General features: G+C 48.5%; 1 pseudogene; it reads right to left on the reverse strand.

The window, feature by feature from the left end:
• Positions 1-7,895, reverse strand: part of LOC144103346 (sodium/iodide cotransporter-like) — a 32,287-nt pseudogene extending 24,392 nt beyond the window's left edge.
• Positions 7,896-8,209: the final 314 nt, after the last annotated feature.

Raw genomic sequence — 8,209 nt, forward strand, 5'->3', positions numbered from 1 at the left:
TAGTGTCCACGCCATATTATACTGCGCAGGTAGTGGCAAAATGCATTGAGCAACCCATTTGCGATCTCATCTTGGAAAACATCAAGGGTGCAAGAAGTGTGGAGGACCCCGATCCCGTGTGAAGGATGATCGACGATGAACACCACCCAAAAGAAGAAAAGCCCTCGACAGCTCACGCGCATGATGGGGCAGTAAGTTTCTCATCGGCCGTGGAGACAAGGGCTCAAGCGACAGCCCGAGCAGCGCAGCGTCCGCTCTCTCCTCTCGTTACGATGTGCCTGAGGGCAACACCGGGCGAAATTGCAACTAGGCAAAGAGAAGACCCGAATTTGGAGGCCTGCTTCGAAAGAGTCGGGAAAAAGTGAAAAGGAAGAAGAGTCGTACGTCATTCGGATATCAATTGGTAAATTGTCTTCTGCACAGAGAATGCATATTTAGCTCAGGAAGGCGGGCCCAACAGCTGCTGTTAACGAGAGATATGCGAGAGACAGTGCTACGCTTAGGACATGACGCCATTATGGCAGGACTCCACGGTGTTCAAAAAACGTTGTGAGGATCACCGAGGAGTTCTTCTGGCCAGGTGTCCAGAGTGACGTTTAACGCTTTGTTCGCTCATGCGACGTGTGCCAGCGCACACTTCTTTTTAACGCTTGCTATTTAACCCTTGCTTTTTAACGAGTGCTTTTTAACGCTTGCACTTCTAAGATCTCTGCGTCAATAACTGCACAACCATTTGAAGAGAGCCAAGGTTACGTGCACAGCCTTGAGAAAACAGAAAGGCAACCATACGAGACTGAGGAAGAAAAGAAAAAGTTTTCTCTGTAAATGGTCTTCGGACGTACTGCTGTTTGTTGCCTTAACATTCCCTCACTTTCAACACTCTCAAGTGCCATTTATGCTTAGGTACAGCACGACAAGAAATTATTCGTAAATAGCTGCTCGCTGCACACATTTACTCCAAGTGATGTCAATAGCAGAAGCCACATTTTTAGGGTGAACATGGCAACACACATGAAGGCGCTTGGCTCTAAATGCATGATAAGCCAGCATCATTGCAACAAATTTTTACGCAATAAACAGTGACACGTGGCTGTTTCGGCACCTCAGTGAGAAGAGCTCAGCAATTTCAGAATTCAATTTTCAGCTGCCAAGCCACTGCACAAGGATGAAATCAAATAACTAAAATCGGCGGCGACAAGAGATACACGTGAGCTGCAGTTTTTGATGGAATTGCACGCCTTGAATAATGCCAGAATTCTCCACCATGCGGTCTAGCGGGAAAAATGTTTATCTCGAAAGGCCAAAACTGACATGCACACAAAAATCGCCACGCACTTAACGATACCATCAAGGTGTACATACTGTGAACACTATTGGAATTCATATCTGTAGAATGTCTTGCTCCTGTGCAGAAAATGATTGAGGTAGCCAGGCAAACAGCCAGGCAGCCAGGCAAGCAGCGATGGAAACAGCCAGGCAGGCAGTCTGCCAGCGAGCTAGGCAGGCAGGCAGCGAGCCATGTCGGCACGCAGGCAGCCAGACAGCCATCCATGCAGCCAGACATTCAACCAGGCAGTGAGGCAGGCAGAAGAACCTTACTTTACACAGGATTAAGCAGCATGTGGGCCTCTGGGTCCTCGCACAACTCCACTGCCCTCAAATGTTTGATTCAAACGTCCACAACATCGGCGGCCCGGTGGGTGGTGATTGTCTGCCTGGCCGGGTCCTCCGAGCACATCAGGTTGTGCCAGTCCTCCCAGGCCTTTAGATGCTCAGGCCGCACGGGGGAGGGTTCTCTGGGCTAACCAGGAGGGACCTCTGTATGAACGCAAATATTGTGCGTGGAAGCGATCTGTTTCGGATCACTTCGAGGCTAGAATATCGACCACAACAAATTTTTCGAATTTCCAGCTTTATAGACAGTGATCGTTGTACTCCTCATTAAGTCAAATTTAGTGTAGACCAAAGTTTGCGCCGAAAAACGAGAACAAGCGCCGACAGACAAAGACGAGCGTTTGTTCCGTAAAAACGCACTGCTCTTCACTTGATGGACCCAATTTTTCACTCTCAGACATAAGTCTCCACCGTCATCAGGGAGGCAAGCATACCACCTTAGAGCCAAAAAAAGCATTGCATGATTATTCATCCGGCCATTCCAAAGCCATACCGAACGGGATAGTCACTTCCTGTCTTAAGGCTGCCTTCCTCATTTTTTTTCCAACATACAATCAATGAAAGCCTTGCGTGTCAATTGAAGAGCCTAAAAAGGAGTGGGTACCTTACGAGAGGCAGAGTACGAGAGGCCACAAAGGGATAAGTTCCCGAACCCAACGATCCAACCCAGCCTACAGTCAGCATGCCCGCTCAGTGCACCGACAAAAGTTCGAAGCTGACAACAGCAGGTCTGATCCAATTATATACCACACGTGCAATACAGCAGCATAGTACTAAGGTGGATTAATTTATTTTTATATATTTTGTTCCATGCCTATGTATGCATAATAGGTTGACTCATGGGCGCACGTTGGCTTCGGCAGTGTGGTAACAAGGGTGAAAGGCCAGATTTTATTTAAAGTTGTCTGTTGGTGCTATAACCCTTTTGATTGTTTTTTGCGAAAGGTAGCGAAATATAGCGAAATCCTGTAGCAAGTCTGAACATAGCTACAAAGAAACGTGTGGGTAGGGAGGATATGGCAGGGGGAATGACAACAAACCTGCATACTCTGTGTGATATGTAACGTTTTAGGAAGTTTACGCTTTTCAGGCATGGTATAGTCTTTTCATCGACATTATAAACAACAGTTCTGTTGAGAAAATAAAAGCTCATGGCTTGAGGTATGCCTTCTTCACGCGACACTGCTGTGTGGTAGCTCCAGGTAAATGGCTCTGAGTTTTTGGAAGAGGCCTCGAACGCCCGCTTTTGTCACGGCCGCATGTGGAGTATAGGTGTGCCAGACAGACGACTACCACTGTGTCCGCACAATCGTAAACATACGTTAGAGAAAAAAGCCTGCGCTAAAATTGCATTTCGAACAAATAGTAATAATTTCATACTAATTTTGCATTTTTTGCTCCTTTGCCTAAATGGCAATACGAATGCTATGTAATATATATTTGGAGTAATAATTTGAACATGCATTCTTAAAATAGCATCAGAAATACATTTTCTGTCTGCTTAGTATAATATATATACATTTAAAATAGACTACAAATATACAATATATACTTTATATTACATTGAAATACACTGAAGTATAGAATTAAAACATTAAATCATAATGAAATATATATTTTATACATTACATTACTCTGAAAACAAACTAAAATATACAATAATATATTAAAAATATTAACTTAGGAAAGGCTTCAAAAATATGCACTAGTCGGATTCACCGGATAATACTGTTCAAAGTTCTCAACAGCAGGAGTGCTGACTGAGCTGGCTATAAGCATCTGGAGTGACACAATCGCAGAGAAAACGTGTTGTCATCAAGAGGTCTATAACAATGGAAGGTCGCGTGACGGGGCCTGAACGGGATTGACGTTGCCACACAAAGATATGCCAACGTAAAGTGACGTCAGCAAGCAGGGGCTGCTCTCAAAAGCGTGATACTTTGCTTTGCTTATATATACCCCCCCGAGATGAGGCAAATTATCTTGCCCGGTGAGGCGCAGGGTGCGCAAACCCTGTGGACTCCCAAATTGCCGCCCAAGCGTCGGAGTGGTCGCGTTCGCATCTGCGGTCTATCTAGAAACGCATTGCTAGTCGTAACTTGCGTCAGGCATCAGTCAGGAGTCAAACTTTCAAACAACAAATACATGGGCGTCTAAGAGAGGCGGTCGGCTTTGCCAGTTGGGGTGCTTTTCGCTTGCATGTTCGGCCTCGGAGTTGTGCATGGTGCCGTTGTCTGTATATTGGTATCACCCTGTCCACACGTAAATTGAATAAGTGGTAATTGCCTTCCTGCTATAATTTACCATAAGCGAAGGGAGGAGAAAAGAGGGAGAGTTCTCACTGTGCCTAGAAACCTGATTTCGAGCACTAAGTTGTTCCACGGCAGCTTGAAATCTGATGCAAATATGCATACGCGGACTGCCCATTTTTTGGAATTGAAGTATACTTTTCACGCATTTATTTCGTATTTACGAAAGCACATATGAAATGCATTGCCAACTTGTCATTGCCCGAAACGAGATTTTCAGCACTAAGCGTGCAACGGCAGCTTGAAGTGTGCTGCAAGTATGTTTACGCGGACAGCTCACTTTTTAGAATAATGCGAAGTTTTTAAGAATTCTCGGAACTTGTCGAAAGAGTTCCCGCGGTAAAAAGACAAGTTCAGATAACTCTTTATTGCGTCTTTAAAGACAAGGCGCGAATGAAATAGACCAGCTGGTAATTCTATACATGCACAGGCATCACCACTTGGAACCTGCTCATAAGGAAGGATAGTCGGGGCACTTGGGAATAACGAAAACGAAATGCAGGCTAATGGGACAGTACTACTGGCCCGTTTGTGTCAAGGACGTTGAGGACTTTGTTCGTTCAGTTGACGCGTGTCAAAGGACGGCACGACGAAACGAGCGACGAAAAGCGCCCCTTGTCCTCGTGTCAATAATTACACACCCATTCAGAGGGCTTGTGATAGATGTCGTAGGTCCACTACCTACCACTAAGACTGGTTATAGGTATCTATTAACGATGGTCTGCCCTTCTAGCAAATTTTCCGAGGCCGCAGCCATAAAAGACCAGAACTCTGTCGAGGTAGCACACAGTCTTCTCACAATTTTCTCTAGGATCCGGTTGCCAACTGATATTCAATCTGACCTGGGTAGCGTTTTTATCAGTTCTTTAACAAGCATCGTTTTCAAAGGTGATAAATTAAAATTTTGCACAGTTCAGTAAACCAGCCACAAAGTAATAGCGTGGGGAGAACGCATCCGGTCATGAAACGTATCCTCAGGGCCTTATGCCACGAGCTGAAAAAAGATTGGGACTTGGCTTTACCGGCTATGTTTTTCGCTGTGCGAATCATCGCTCACGAGTCCACGGTTTTTACGCCCGCGGAATTGGTTTATGGGAAAAACCTTCGTTCGGCTTTGTGACTGCTGCGTGAGTGCTGGGAAGGGAAAGCCGAGTACCCCATAATAACTGAGCTTGTACACTCACAATTGAACCGCCTCAACAAATCTCGAGAGCTTTTAGAAGCAAATCTAGAGAAAGGTCGCGCTCGGGGCAAGATTTACTGGGACAAAAACTGTCGCTTTCGAGTATACATGGAAGGAGACAAAGTGCTACTCTTACGGTCTGCTAGGGCTAATAAATTACAAGTGCAGCGGGAGGGGCCAGAACGATCTAGCAGAAACCATCTGAGACAAGCTATGTCGTAAAACTTCCTGGCCTTCGCAAAGAGTTTCGTATATATCAATGCAACTTAGTGAAGCCGTACGCGGAAAAGGCACAAATGTTCAGCATTGCACTAAATCAACCAAATGAAGTTCAGGCTCAAATTCTGACTTGGGGAAAACCATTAAAATAACGACAGTCAGCGAAATCTTAGCTGCTACGAATGATACGAAACAACTTAGTCGGGATCAACTTGCGGATCTGACTGCCTTAGTCAAAATATACCATAATGCGTCTTCCACTATTCTCGGAAATAGCAATCTAGTCCAGCATGATATTGAAGTGGGCAGTCAGTCGCCAATTCAGTGTAAGTCTAATCATTTTTCCCCACGCCAAGAAAAGCCTTTATTAAATGCTGTAGGTCAAATGCTTTAACTGGAGTTAATGTAGAAGTGAGAGAGAGATTATGCGTTTCCTATGATTTTGGTAGAGAGCCCCGGCAAAGACTCGTGTTTCTGTGTGGACTACCGGAAGGTAAATGCCGTTACTGTAACCAAGGTTTACTAGATCCCGAATATTGAAGCCGGCATCGAGAAATCAAGCATGGCAAAGTACATTTCAACCATCAGTCTTGTCAGGGGATACTGGCAATTACCACTTTCGGAACCACAAGAGGAACCACAATCCATAGGGTATTTTTTGCGTACCAAATTCGGTATACAACTGTCCACGGATGGGTGCCCGTTGTTGTCGGAGTTGAACGAAAGTATGCCTGATTGATGCTATATAGGATTCGAAGTCCCCGTGAGCCGTTTTCGGTTATAGAATATCTGATACAGGTCCCATTTGATCCCAACATAGTTTTGGAAATGTGGCGAAGTGCTTGAAGGTTGCTTCACTTCTGCCACCACCTGGCCCGCGAGTCTTTTCTATCCTATCTTTCTATCCTACCTTTAAACTCTCCTACTTTCTGCACGTGGCAGCGATTGTGGGTCAGCTTGAGCCAGTGGGCAGGCCTGTGCACTTTCCTTTTCATTTTTCCTGGCAACAACAGAAGAAGAAGAAGATTGTACTTGTTGATGCTTGATGGGTATGGACGGTTCAAAGCCTCGTGGGCCGTTTTCGGTTATAGAATATCTTATAAGGGTCCATTTGAACTCAACAGATTAAACTTATTTTTGGAAATGTAGCGGAGTGCTTGAAGGTTGCTTCACTTCAGCCACCGGTTGGCCCGGTATTTCACTGCCTCGGGGATCGGCCTGGGACATCATAGCGCGCGTTTTTTCTATCCTATCTTTCTATCCTGTCTTTAAACTCTCCTACATTTAGCACGTGGCAGTGATTGTGGCTCAGCTTGAGCCAGTGGGCAGGCATATGCACTTTCCATTTTATTTTTCCTGGCAACAACAGAAGAAGAAGAATACTGAATATCTGCTGCTGGTCCTTGGAGCCAAGACCCTGTCAACTCAGCAAAGCTTCCAGTGTTCCTGACCAGGTGGGCCACCGGATCCTTTGTCCCGGAGGTCCTGCCTGCTGCCCGGCGCCACGCTCCTGCCAGTAGTGACCAGGGCTGACCTTGGAGCGAACTTGCCCTGCAGTGCGCCTCAAAGGCGCAATGCCTTTCTTTACAGTGCCGGAGCCTGTTTCGGCCGACACCCTCATCGACATCCTCGAGGAGAAATCGGAGTCGGTGGGCTGACTTACCTTCAGCACCTCGGAGGTCTTTGATTCTTGGCTGCCGTGGCCTCCATGGCTCTGGTGTCAAACATGTTGGCGAGAGGCAATCTGCTGATCGCCGGAAAAGAAGTGCCGCTGGAACAGACGGGAGTTCTGGTGGTTCATGTGACTGTCTACCGTCTTCCGCCATGCGTCAGCGCCGCAGGCCTGATCGCGGCGTTTAAGCCGTATGGGAAAGTCGGGGCAGTAACCGAGACGAGCTTCCTGAGCAAGAACAGCATCGGGAACAGGACGCACCTCGTGAAGTTGGAGATGATGAAGTCTCCACCGAACTTCCTGACTGTGGCCGGGACTCGAGCCATGATCGATTACCGCGGTATGAGGCACGTCTGTTCCCGCTGCGGAGGATAGGGCCACTTCGGTGCTGTCTGCAAGGCGGTGCGCTGCGGCCGGTGCGGCACATAGGGGTACGTGGGAGCGAACTGCAGGCACGTGTGTAAGCGCTGCGGTGGGGCCCATCCCACATACGACTGCTTCCGGCTGAGTTCCTACGCGGCGGAGGTGGCGTCTGCGGCTGACAAGGCGCCACAGGTTCCTGGCCCGGACAGGCCGAGTCATCTCAGGCGGCTGGCGCCGTTTCCAGCGGCGCGGTGGAGGAGGCGGTGCCGCGCCTGGCAGAGCCTGCTGTCCAGCGTGACAACGCCGTGACCAGCCCGGCTGGCGACCAGGCGGGGAAGGAGCTGACCGGCTCCTCGTTGCCCCAGTCCTCGGCGGAGCACTCACAGGGAGCCTCCGACGCTGAGAAGTCGGCTTCGGCCGACTCTGGATTCGCTGGGAGACTCGTCTCTGGAGGAGCCTCCAAGTCTGGAGCCATCCCTCTTCGACGTTCCGACGGCGGCGCCGCACGGCGACACGAAGGCGGGCACCGAGTCACCTGCCTCCCCCTCCACCAGTGACGCCCTACACACGCCGGTCAAGGGCGCCCAGGGAAGCGACAGCGCGAGTCAGTCACGACCACGGGCACCGCATATCCCGGTCGCCCTGCTCCAGCGGGGATAGTGCGCAGCGAAGGTGCGGGCTAGTGACCGAGAGGTCCTAGACCTGGAGGACTCCCAGCGCCAGCTGTCATCCTCATCTGACGGCGGCGTGCCTGCAACTTCTGGCACCCCGGCACTAAAGAAGGAAGCC

Source organism: Amblyomma americanum, chromosome 9 (genome assembly GCF_052857255.1).
Source record: "Amblyomma americanum isolate KBUSLIRL-KWMA chromosome 9, ASM5285725v1, whole genome shotgun sequence".
Classification (NCBI taxonomy): Eukaryota; Metazoa; Arthropoda; class Arachnida; order Ixodida; family Ixodidae; genus Amblyomma; species Amblyomma americanum.